At 29.3% G+C, this 12117-nt stretch overlaps 1 protein-coding gene across 3 annotated transcripts in view; it reads right to left on the bottom strand.

Annotated features, from left to right (window-relative positions):
- LOC112683916 (RNA-binding protein fusilli) overlaps positions 1 to 2534 on the bottom strand; it is a 65184-nt gene extending 62650 nt beyond the window's left edge. Inside the window, exon 1 of one of the 3 annotated variants that reach the window (XM_025555125.1) lies at positions 1985 to 2534. The gene's annotated coding sequence lies outside the window, so the exon portion shown is untranslated. The remainder of the gene's footprint in view (positions 1 to 1984) is intronic. The other 2 variants (XM_025555126.1, XM_025555127.1) reach the window with 2 other exon arrangements.
- Between the last annotated feature and the right edge of the window lie 9583 nt (positions 2535 to 12117).

Raw genomic sequence — 12117 nt, 5'->3', positions numbered from 1 at the left:
CGTACTAGATAATTATTTATTGCCACAATATTTGGTAATTGCCAATTGGTATAAACTATAAATAGACATATAAGCATTTTACAAGAATATTAGATTTTTAATGAAATTTACCATCGTTTCAGCAATTCTAGCAATGAAATCATTTTTATTTGTCTTATATATATATTCTTATCTTCCAGTTTTGATTATTTAAATTTCATAAGTCCCTATTTATTGTCGTTCCTTAATGATTATAGTAATTTTAAAATTGATAATTTAATACTTCAAACTGAATTCTGATCTGCAAAAAATTTAAATTAATTAACTTAAATTATTCTAATAAAGAACGAGATGATGGAATCATGATCTTTTTTCTATTTCTAAAATTGTAAATTAACTTCCTAAAGCTTTTAGGTACTGAAACTCTTAAAATTATAAATATTCTTTTAACTTTTCCTGTAACAACTGCTTCCAATGAACGTTATTTTCTTCCCTTAAATTAATTAAAACCTATCTTTGCTTGACAATGGGAAATTATCGGCTGAGTGATTTGTTGATCATAGCTGTTGAAAATGATATTGCTGCAAAAATCAGTTTATATGATGCAGTAGATGTATTTTCAAAAATGAAAAATAGAAGGTATCCGTTTTCAGTTTAGATTAAGTTAGATAAAGTTAACCTTGTTTAGGTAATTTTTATAAAATACAAAATTATATTTTGTAAAAATTTAAGATGTATAATAATATAATATATAAAATATGTGCCTGAAATATAAGTTAAAATGTGTGAACGAAACTCCATATTTCCCCCGCCCTTATCAAAAACTGAAATAACGCCACTGACATAATGTGAAATCTTAAGTAGTATGAATCTAAATAAATGTAGTGTTATTGATATTTTAATAGGATAAATAAGACAATATTTTTTAATGGATCACTCAAAAAGTTTAATGTATAGGTATATAATATTAAATTTCTCGAAAATTCTAAACAATCTTTTATTTTCACTAATCGAATATGATCAGTTTATATTCTATATTAATATCGAAAATACTTATATTATTTTTAAGCTAACAAAATAATTTTTAATTTAATGCATTTTTTATTTGTTCATCGATACACAAAATTGAAAATACATTTCCTATCAATTTATTATAGCCATTGATAAAGAATTTAAATTTGAATTATAACTTATAATATCTGTTAAACCCCCAATATAAAGTACAGGTATATATAACTAATAGATAACTGTAACTAGTAAAAATAAGGTACCAATACATATGAAAAACTTAATTAGAAATTAGTATAGTTCATATGTTAATATAAATTATATTGCTTTATGTATAAATTAACAATTCAATGTATAGAATAATCAATTATTTGTAATTGTAGACCCTAGAAATGTAAAGAAACAACACAAGAAAACGCTCTTTGGTTAAATGTTAGTTTTAAAGGAATAAGTTATATAATTGTAAAACTATTTTGAATTTGAAGTGTAAATTTATTTAGGTTATATCTTCAATATAAACTGATATTTTAATCGTAAACAATTATAGATTCTAACGAAAACGTTAACCGAACCTTAATGTTATTTCACTAAAGACTGCGATCAAAAGAACGTATAAATCGATACGACATTACGAGGTGTATAAACTCAAATATCATCAACATTATAAATGAAATAATATAAATAGTTTTTTCTAATTTTAGAAGCTTTCACGAAATTACTCGTTTTCCAATGGAGCTCGCACTAGATTACTCATCGATTAGATAAATAAATATCACTGATAAACGTGTCGTATACCGATAAACAACTGGATTTTCGTAAAAAAGAAAGCCGTCCCCAAGTGAAAATTAAAAATCTCGCTACTGGGCGTCGGAACATCAATTGCGAGCGCACGCGTATGCAGATACCTGTTGCTGCACCAACGTTCTGGACACAGGAAGGTAATAAATGTTTGCACTAACACGAACATCAATAATGATCATCTAATGAAAACACTCACCGTTCAGCCCGTTTCATGTCCGTAAGTATAAGCGTTCGATCAAAGGGATGTACTATTTTCTTTTAAACTCGTGCAGTGGCAACGGCGGCGGCGACGGCGACGGCGACGGCGACGACGACAACGAACCAAACGCGAACTTTCGAAATTCCGATTTATACAGTACCGAGTTCCGGTAACGACGGAAGGGCACGCGGAGACTTCGGTAATCGTCGCAACAGTACGCAGTATCGATATTATTATGTACCGCAAGTATATAATATTATTATTCCGACGGTATCGGTGCGCTCGGCAAACCTATCCTCGTACGATATAATATATAAAAAAAAAAGTATGATTTTCGAGGATATTAAAATTAAAAAAAAAAAAATTTCGAAACGCGTGTATGTTTTTTGTGTGTATGTGTTGAGACGTGTGAGCGAGAGTACGAGTGGTGTGTACGTGTATGACAGTGTGTGATATTGTAGACCGAACGCGCGCACACCGAAGACCGAATGCTGTCGAGTGGCAGCAGCAACGACGGAGGTTCTCTCGGTTGCGTTGTGAACGACCACGGCGGGAGTAGAAAAAAAAAAAAAACCACTACAGGTATATAATGGTATAATACGTGCGGCGGCGACAAACAATGCCGGGGGACGGGTGGAGGAGTGACAGTGTCCGCGGCGGCGCTGCGGCGGGGAGGGGGGGCCAGGTGATACGGCCAGGTGAACCAGGTATTTCGGTTTGTGCTCGCACGCGCATGCGCGTCTGGTGTACACCACGGCGTCACTCCTCCCCACTAGCGAAACCGGCTTCCCCCCTGGGTCGCTGCGTCTACCTTTCTCACCCGGGCCCCTTCCTCCGTCTACCGACAGGATCTTCTTCGCCGCCGCTACCGCCGCTGCTTCATCACCGCCGCGCGGCAACGGCATCGATAGTCATAGACCCGCGACCGTAGTAGTGGTCGTCGTTGTTGTCGTCGTCGTCGTCATTGTCGGCGGTAACATGTTGCCGCGGTTGGAACTGAAAACGACCGACCTTCACATAACGTGTTACCATAGTTATAACATTTCGTACTCGTCGTACATGCGTGCAATGTGATGATTATTTTTAGATTAAAATCGGAGTACCGTAGACTTGAGAAAGTGAGAAAGAAACAAAAAACGGCTGCGCCTTGCCGTGCTCCGGCGCCCTGTGCTGAGGGAGCAGCGACATCCTCTGCCGCGTATTTCGACCGAACGCGTGTATTTCCCCCCACCCCACATTCAGAACCGCGTGGTTAAAATTTTAACATATTCTACAATGAACACATGACTATTTACATATATATACGTGCCCACATGGTGGGTAGTTTTTGTACAGCAGTATTACGCGCAAAATAATAATCGATTAGCATTAGCCAGTTTAATGATAATACGTGTATAACACGTCTCGTCAAAATAATAGTAAATTATTAATAGCACTCCTGAACTCAAAATTGATGATATTTTATCATTTACAATTACTATGGTGATATAGGCTTCATAATATTTTTCAACTTGGTATTTATGTGTTAAGTTGTTGCACGAACAACCTAAACATCGGTTGGAACATCATTTTAAAAAAGTTCGATTCTTAAACAGTAATCCTCTCCGTAGACAAATAACAAAACGAATTTAGTTATGGTAAAATAATCAGGTTTATAAAAATTAACCAAGAATTAATTAAAACTATAGTTCCATACTGATTTTATCATTTTTTTTAGAAGTATAAAGTAACGAAGAAAGGTTTTAATTTTTAACATTTTAGACAGATGGAAAGGTTTAACCCCAAAAATACTTTTGTAAACAACATACTATATAACTTATCATTTGTATAAAATAAAAACTGTAATAATAATAGTTATTATTATTATTATTATAACTATTTATAATCATTAATTCGATAAGATGTGTTCCGAGTATGTGACGCTCCTGTAAACTATCCGAACTTAAATTAAACGAACAGAGTCCCAATATAACCTTTTATAATGAATTGAATCCCGGGTTGTTTTAGGGTATATACCAATTGAATGCCGTGAAATTAAGAAAAAAAACTTTTTCCTTTCCATTATTACAGACTTAGGACTATCTGTAACAAAAAATTCTACAAGCATGGTTAAAAATATACTTTTTTTTTTAATAATTTATAATCTAATAATGTAGAGCAGCGGTTCCCAAACTGCGCACCTACCGTTCATAACAAATAGTTTAAAATGTTTAGAATTTTTTTCCTTATTGTTTTTGTAAAAACTTTATAGCAAATAATGAAATATTTTCTATTGTATATTCGGACATTCTTATTTTAACCTCGTAATATTTTTATATAATAATTATAATAATGATAACAATAATTTTTTAAGTTTATAAATTCATTAGTTTATAATATTTATAAGTTGAATTTTAACAAAATTAATAAAATTAGTTATCAATGAGTATTTTTTTTTGTCCTGTCTTTCGTGTTATTCACTGCACCGTGGCTAAATTGAGCCCAAAAAAAGGCACCGCGGAAAAAAAGTTTGAGAACCTCTGATGTAGAGGTATAATATAGGAATAATTTTTGTATAATTAAATAAATATATTTATTTATTTGTATTTAATGGGCTTGATAACCCAATTACAAGTGTAGTTTTAAACAAAAGTGATTCATATAGCACAAGTACATTATATATAAAATAGATAACAAATTAGTTATAAAATAACTTAAACTTGTAAATAACAAAATAAGAGACATTAAAAAGAGCAAAAAAATATAAACAGTACCTAATAACTAATAACAAGTGGTCTCATATAACATGGTGGGTATTTATAGTAAGATTTAAATGTTGTTTAAAAGAGGATAATGACTAATTCGAGAAAAAGTCAATATTATATTTATTTGACAAATACATAATTCGGGAATTTGGATAATTCATCGCATAATTTGTTTGTTGAGTAGGAATATAAAAAGTATCATTAGATCTAGTAGTTCGCTATATGTAATGATAAAATAATATTTTTTATATTGGTAAAATGTATTGGATAAACATTGTATAGGTATATTTAAATCTAGTCATAGGCATAATTAAGGGGCTGGAGGGGCTAAGCCCCTCAAAAATATTAAAAACCCCCCCCCCCCAAAAAAAAAAAAATCATGTAGAACTATTATATTATTATTTTAATAAATAAAAAAACAGATGATTACCACTGAAAAAATGTATAAAATATTTTTTTTATTTTTTTTTAGTAACAATATTATAATCACGGTCTTAGATACACGGTCTATTACGTCTATTACGTGGCGAGTCTAGCGCGCCACAGTTACTTATCATTTTCAATAAACAAAATATTATCCAGGACTATATTAATTATAGCTTCCATTCTCGGTCGTTTTTCGAGTGGCCGTACTTAACAATCACGATGAGTAGGGCCGTATTTGAGGGGGGGGGGGCAAGTGTCCCTTGTTGCCCGGGGCGGCAAATTTTTTAGCTTATTAGGGGGGCGGAAATTTTATATTGAAATATTATGGCGAATCTAATAACAAAAAAAATGTTTTTATTTTTATTTCAATACATTTATTGGAAAAACTATTTTGATAATTATTATTTAATATTAAACTAGCTTCTGTGTGCCTCGCTCCGGGTGAAATTCGCTTAATATTACTTTAGTAATTAATTATTAATATTAATAAAATTATATTAATAATATCAATTAATAATATTCAAAACACTATTATGTAGATACAATGTATCATGCAATACTATCACGGTTACTACTCGTGATAATTATTACTATTGATAATATACGGTTGGAAGACTGATATGCATTCGGCTTCAAAGGCGTTCGCTATCTAGGAGACACCCACCTAATTGTTTTCTTAAAAATATTACGGTACCATACTTACGGTACTATACATAGTGTCAAAAACCATTAAAATATATATATAAAACATTATATTTATAAAAAAATCAAATAGCAGAGAACAAACTGCAGTGTATGTATTTTAAAATAATCATGAATAATAATAGTACCCGCAGAAAGTTATGTGTCTCCTCATCAACTATTAAAAGTTAAATATGTGTATTATTTTTATATTTAATAGACGGGCAAAGAATTTAAAAAAAAGTATAAATATGCATATAGATCTTGATATTTCAATTACAGAATAAAATATATATTTATGAATACAAAAACATTATATGTGTCTTCTCTAGTAACCTAACCTATAGTATAACGAAGGGACACATTTATTAAAAGTATGTGAGATACAACAATTTATAAGTCTCATAAACGCTAGATAAAGACATTTTTCAAAATGTGGAATTATGAGAATAAAAACACGTTTAAGAACAGTATAGTCGGTTAAAAGAAAGACCTAAAGAAAAACGTATTCTATCAATAATAATTAATGAATATGTATACAAAGTGAGTCTGACCACAAACTATAAGAATGGGGATAGATCTTCCTAGATGTAATCTTAAAAAAAAAAAAGAAATTGTACGATAAGTGAATACTTTGTAATAGGTGTGTATACATAAATGTTGGCGTTAGTTACGATTTACACTCTAAACGTTCTTAGTGAAAAACGTATCCAAGAAAGATCACGTGGAGGTCGCCAACCCCTTTCTCACATTCAGAGAACTTAAAAGTACTCATCGTCAATAATTAAAAAATATACAGAATGAATATATAAAAATATAAATAATTTATGAAAGACAGAGTGTGGAAATTTCTTATAATCAGAACATATATGTGCTTTTAAGCCAAAAGAATATGTGAAGATAATGTATACAAATATGAAACATAACATAATCAAAGCAAATATATTTATTATTCTATAACATTCCAGTAATATACGGTCTAAGTAAATAAACTATACTAAGACTATAATATTTTCTTACAATATTATTAGTAGAAAAGTGTATTAATACCCATATATATATGCATTATATTGTAAAATAAGGAAATGATTTTGTCTGATTATATTATTTTGTAACATTAAATTGAAAATTGTAAATATAAATCTATAACATCAAGTATTTTTAGAGGCTAGAGTTTATTTTAAGTAGGTACTCATACAAGTATTCCGTGTAAATTATATTTCATTACACAAAAAGTTTCGCTATTTAAGTAGATACAACTGTTTAAGATATGGATGTAGTGAGTTTTTCGAGATTATATATAATATAGATTAGTAAGTATTTATTTTGTTTAATTTTAATATTTTTTTATAATTTACCTATATTTTACATGTGGGGGTATGACAATGAGGCTTATGGGGTATTATATTAGTCTAAGAATGGGCTTCGCATATTATATAAGATAGTTGGCAACATTTTCTATGGACTAGAACAATGTTTACAACAAAGTGCCTTACATTTAAAGAAAATAACTTTTTTTTGTTTGGGGGAGGGGGGGGTTATGGAAGGATGACTAAAATATGTTGCCCCGGGGCGTAAAATGTCCAAATACGGCCCTGACGATGAGATAAGGTATAGCTGTTATTCAGTCATATCATTGATTATAAATACCAGTATTTATAATCAATGGTCATATTATATCATCTGTAGGCTTATAAATAGCTCATTGACGGAAAGTACAACTGTATTAATGCTATTCAACATTCAAGCGCAACAATTTGTCAACAATTTCCTCAGCTGACAAGCATTACAATATACCACCATATTTGTTATTTTTATTTCTTAGACTACATTTACCATTAAATTATGATTTCATTCCTAATACAGAGGTACAGTATTCGTTCATTCGTGCTTTGTGGTTATATTTTGGCATTTACTATTTTGTGAACAAGTTATTATTATTATTATTATGACCTAGTTTTCTTGTTTTATTTTAAAAAAAAATTCAAAGTTAGTAAACTAAACTAAACTAAAATATGATAAAAGGAGTTCCTAACTATTTAACCATTAAAGAAAATATATTTAATAATACGTTTCCAAATCTTTATAGAATGATTCAATTGGCTATCACTCTTCCGGTCAGTTCGGCTACTTATGAAAGGTCATTTTCTGCAATGAGAAGAATTAATAATTATCTCAGGTCAAATATGTCACAGGAATGGTTTTCGAAATTGGCAATACTTAATATTGAGAGAAATATTATTGTAGATTCTGAAATTATTTTAAATACATTTGCTAAGCAAAATAGAAAAATAAAAATATAAAATGTAAAAACTATATTAAATCTGTTACATATACTTTAAAGTGAATAATTGTTTTATTTTTTATTTTTAAGTTTTACTTGCCTTCCAATAAGCACATTTTTTATAGAGAATGAAGGGTGGAAAAAAGTTTCTGTTTTTTCCTATTATACATAAGACGTATTTAATATGATATATTATGATATAAATCTAACTAATTAGTAGAAAAGTATTATAGAATATAATTGAGAAAAATCAATTTTTAAATTTTTCCTAAATTCATTAGAACCTACAGCAGTAAAAATATACGAAATTAAAATATAAAAAAATCACACATCTTAGGATTATACTAAGTTGGTCTAGAAAGCATAACATTTCAATTACAATAGCGTGGTACTCGAATTAAAGCGGTGTATCATACAAACTGTCGTAAAAATGGTTTTTAGGTCAAAACGCCGAGAAACGAGAGAAATGAACCGTGTTTTTTTTTTTCGTAGACTCATTTCATAGAACGTACACATTGTCGAATAAGAAGAAAGAAAAACGAAAAAAAAACCTTAAACTCTATTGTTTTCGTTTCTTCATCTAATTTGCGAATAACTAGTGTACGATCACATTTTAAAAATAATGTCAATGATGTTTATACGTACCTATTTTTTCTATTGAATTCTGTTTTGTCATTATTTGGCCTCAATTATTAGTGTACTTTATTATGTACACATTATTTTATTTTAATGTCCGCTTTTAAATATCCATCCACTTCAAACCATTAACGAAGTATAGTATTTGAATTAATTTTAAACTAAAAATCTGAATACCAAAAAAAAATACATAAAATAATATTTCATATATAATAGCTGTATTCTTATTTTTAGCAATCCTTTAATTAGGTGGATACGGGTGGACGTATACTTGAGCGAAGCATATCAAAGAAAAACAAAATATTTATATGAAAAAAATTTTTTTTTTGTATGTGTTAGTTTATTTGCTTTCAGAACAAACTACAGCTGTACAATCAAAATTATCTGATATATCTAAATATAACATGGCGATTCTATAGTACCATTAGCATTATACATAAGTATAAACTTTTAATTGTTTTATTCCTATATTTTGTATCAATGTATTGTATTATTTGTAGTGACCTAGCATGGAGGGGGGTTAACGGGTTATAACCACTCCCGAAATGTCTCTCTTATTTCGTAACATATAGGTACAATAATTTTAAGACATAGGTAAAATATTAATTATGTTGGGATTTTGTAATTTGCACCAAATTAAAGATATGTATTTGCACCACTGCCTGTATTCCAAAGTAGTGTTTGTAATTTTCATCATAATAAGGGTATGTAATTTGCACTACCCTCAAGTAGTCGAAAATAGAATTTGTAATTTGCACCAATATAAGTATTAGTTCGATTATTCCTCTGTATCCTCATTAACATCGAGACTAGACTAGAATAACAATAATAATTTTTCGGGATTTTTCACATTATCTGGTAATATTTTGACGTTTGACGTACAATTTTGGTCGTATTCGGGTTATATATATATATATATATATATATAGTTTATATTAGATTATTATTTTGATCGAATACTAAGCTAACCGTTTAGTCTTCCCTTCATGGTAATAAATATCTACCTAAATGTATATTATTTCAATTAAAAATTATTATTTCCAAATTATTCCTTCCTTTAACGATGAAACATAAAATTATATCAAAACATCTGGCAAATCAAATGCAACACATATTTGTGATTATTAATTTTTCCAATAATTTTTTTAATTGGCTAACTTTTTTTTATGTTCATAATAATAAGATTTTATATAAGCTTAAAACAATCGATGTATAAGCTCAGCTATTTTATAAATAAAAACTAAACTAAAGTTATATTAGGATTATAGACATTTTTTATCGAAATCTATATTATATACAAATTATTTAAAAGCATTGTATGTTTTAAAATTATATTTTTTTCTTAAAATAATGAAACTATTAAACTGTTATCATAAATTATTGACTATTCTTATAAGGTAGCTTTGAGGTCAATACTGAAGTACCGAATAGACCTCGGTATAAGAAAGTTACATAACGGCTCAAAATCTAAAACCTAAAATTCTGTGTTATTAGCTTCTTATATCTCGACGTATAGCAACTTGTATGTTAGTACTATTAAGATACTATAGAAAAAATAATAGATTTTAATTTTGATGCAAATTACAATTCCTATTTCTTACTACCTGAAAGTGATTTAAATTACACATCCCTATTTTGGAGTAAATTACAATCGAATTTCAAAAATGTTGGTGCAAATTACACATGTATATATTTGAATCAATTTTGGTGCAAATTGACTACAGCCATTATGTCATTATCAAATCATTTTCATAATTTCAACAAACTAAATAATAAAAAAATTTATATGTTAACTTATGGTTTATGGACTTATTAAAATTAAAAAGTTGGTACTTAAGAGAGAGAATTGAAAATTGAAAATCGCTCCTCCGAAAATATTTTTCTGACTATGCCACTGATTATTTGTATTAAATTATTATAATTTAAAATCACAAAAATGTATCTAATCAATTAGTGTAAAACACGTTTATTTTAGAATAAACAAAATAACACAAATTTGCTAATACGTAAAAAAATATAAATATATTAAAATAATGCTAAATCAGGTCGACATATAAAATAATAGCAAAACAAAAAGTAGTTTGTTTTGCCAACTAATACTCCCGCGCGCTGGTAGTTTTTGTAAACACGCTGATTTATTGCATAATTTTTATGTCAATACAAAATTATACTTAAATATATCTCATACTATCAAACTCATACTACTCGTTATACTATTATATACTTATTAAAATAAAATCTGCTAACATATTAAGCAAATTAAGGTAATAAGAGTAACGAGCATCTAACATATTTTATAAATTACTAAAGTAATGAATGCGTTCAGTCAAAATAGGTTTAAACACTTGTACAATGATACACATTTCATTTTTAAAACATTGAAATAAATTATTGAGTAATAATACGCATCTCATGCGTGTTGCTTATTAGTAATTTGAAGTAAAATCAAATATATGTCCCCAGTAATTCATCGTCAGATATTACATTTTTCGTTTCATAAAGTGCTCCTAACTGTATATTCGCGACCATGCACAAATAAATCATCATTGTATATCTTGTGTCTTACAATGAGTTGCTAGTGATATTTATTTATTCTTATTATAATTTTTTTTACACTGAAAGCCCATTGTTGTTCTCTAGCTATCGTATAATAGTCAAATAAATCGACGGTACAACCAAATGGCCCGTATTTCTATTATTTCTATCGTCATTATAATATTATAATACAGGCAGACGATGAGTGCCGTGAAAACAATATTATCCCGATAATTGGTTATCCCTTATCTAGATTGGCGAGCCTGTGACGAAATTATTATCATTTCAAGAATAGAAAGATTAAGTTCTACCAGACTACAATTTCTTGAGCTCGGAACATTTCACAACACGTACTCGTATACGTAAAAAAAACATAAACGAACCTCGTAGACCGCAATCACGATACAAGACGCATTACCTAATCACACATGATTATTACTTATTTTAGTTATTAGCGTACAGCCGAGTGCCTGTACGGACAACGATGGGCGATAACTATATAACTATCGATTCGTACGATTGCAGAAGGTGATTTCATTTTCATTTAGCAGTGTATATATGCACGTATGATTATATTTCCACGTTCATCGACCATCGCCGTCGTACGGGCGAAGAGAAATTTTCAGTTGAATATTTTTATGATAACACATAATTGTAGACTTTGAAAATTGGTCTCAAGTCGATGTTCAAAGTCGATCAAATTCGCCCCTTCATTTAACTATGGTGGTGGGTATCTAGTGTTTGGGTGGGTGTAGGATGGGTAGGGTGGATAAATTTACACTTTAGTTAGTAAATCTTAAGAATTTATAAACTAAGTGACAGTC

Source organism: Sipha flava, unplaced genomic scaffold (genome assembly GCF_003268045.1).
Source record: "Sipha flava isolate LNK unplaced genomic scaffold, YSA_version1 237_pilon_pilon, whole genome shotgun sequence".
Classification (NCBI taxonomy): domain Eukaryota; kingdom Metazoa; phylum Arthropoda; class Insecta; order Hemiptera; family Aphididae; genus Sipha; species Sipha flava.
The sequence above is the reverse complement of the archived record's forward strand: the minus strand, read 5'-3'. Positions and strand labels throughout refer to the sequence as shown.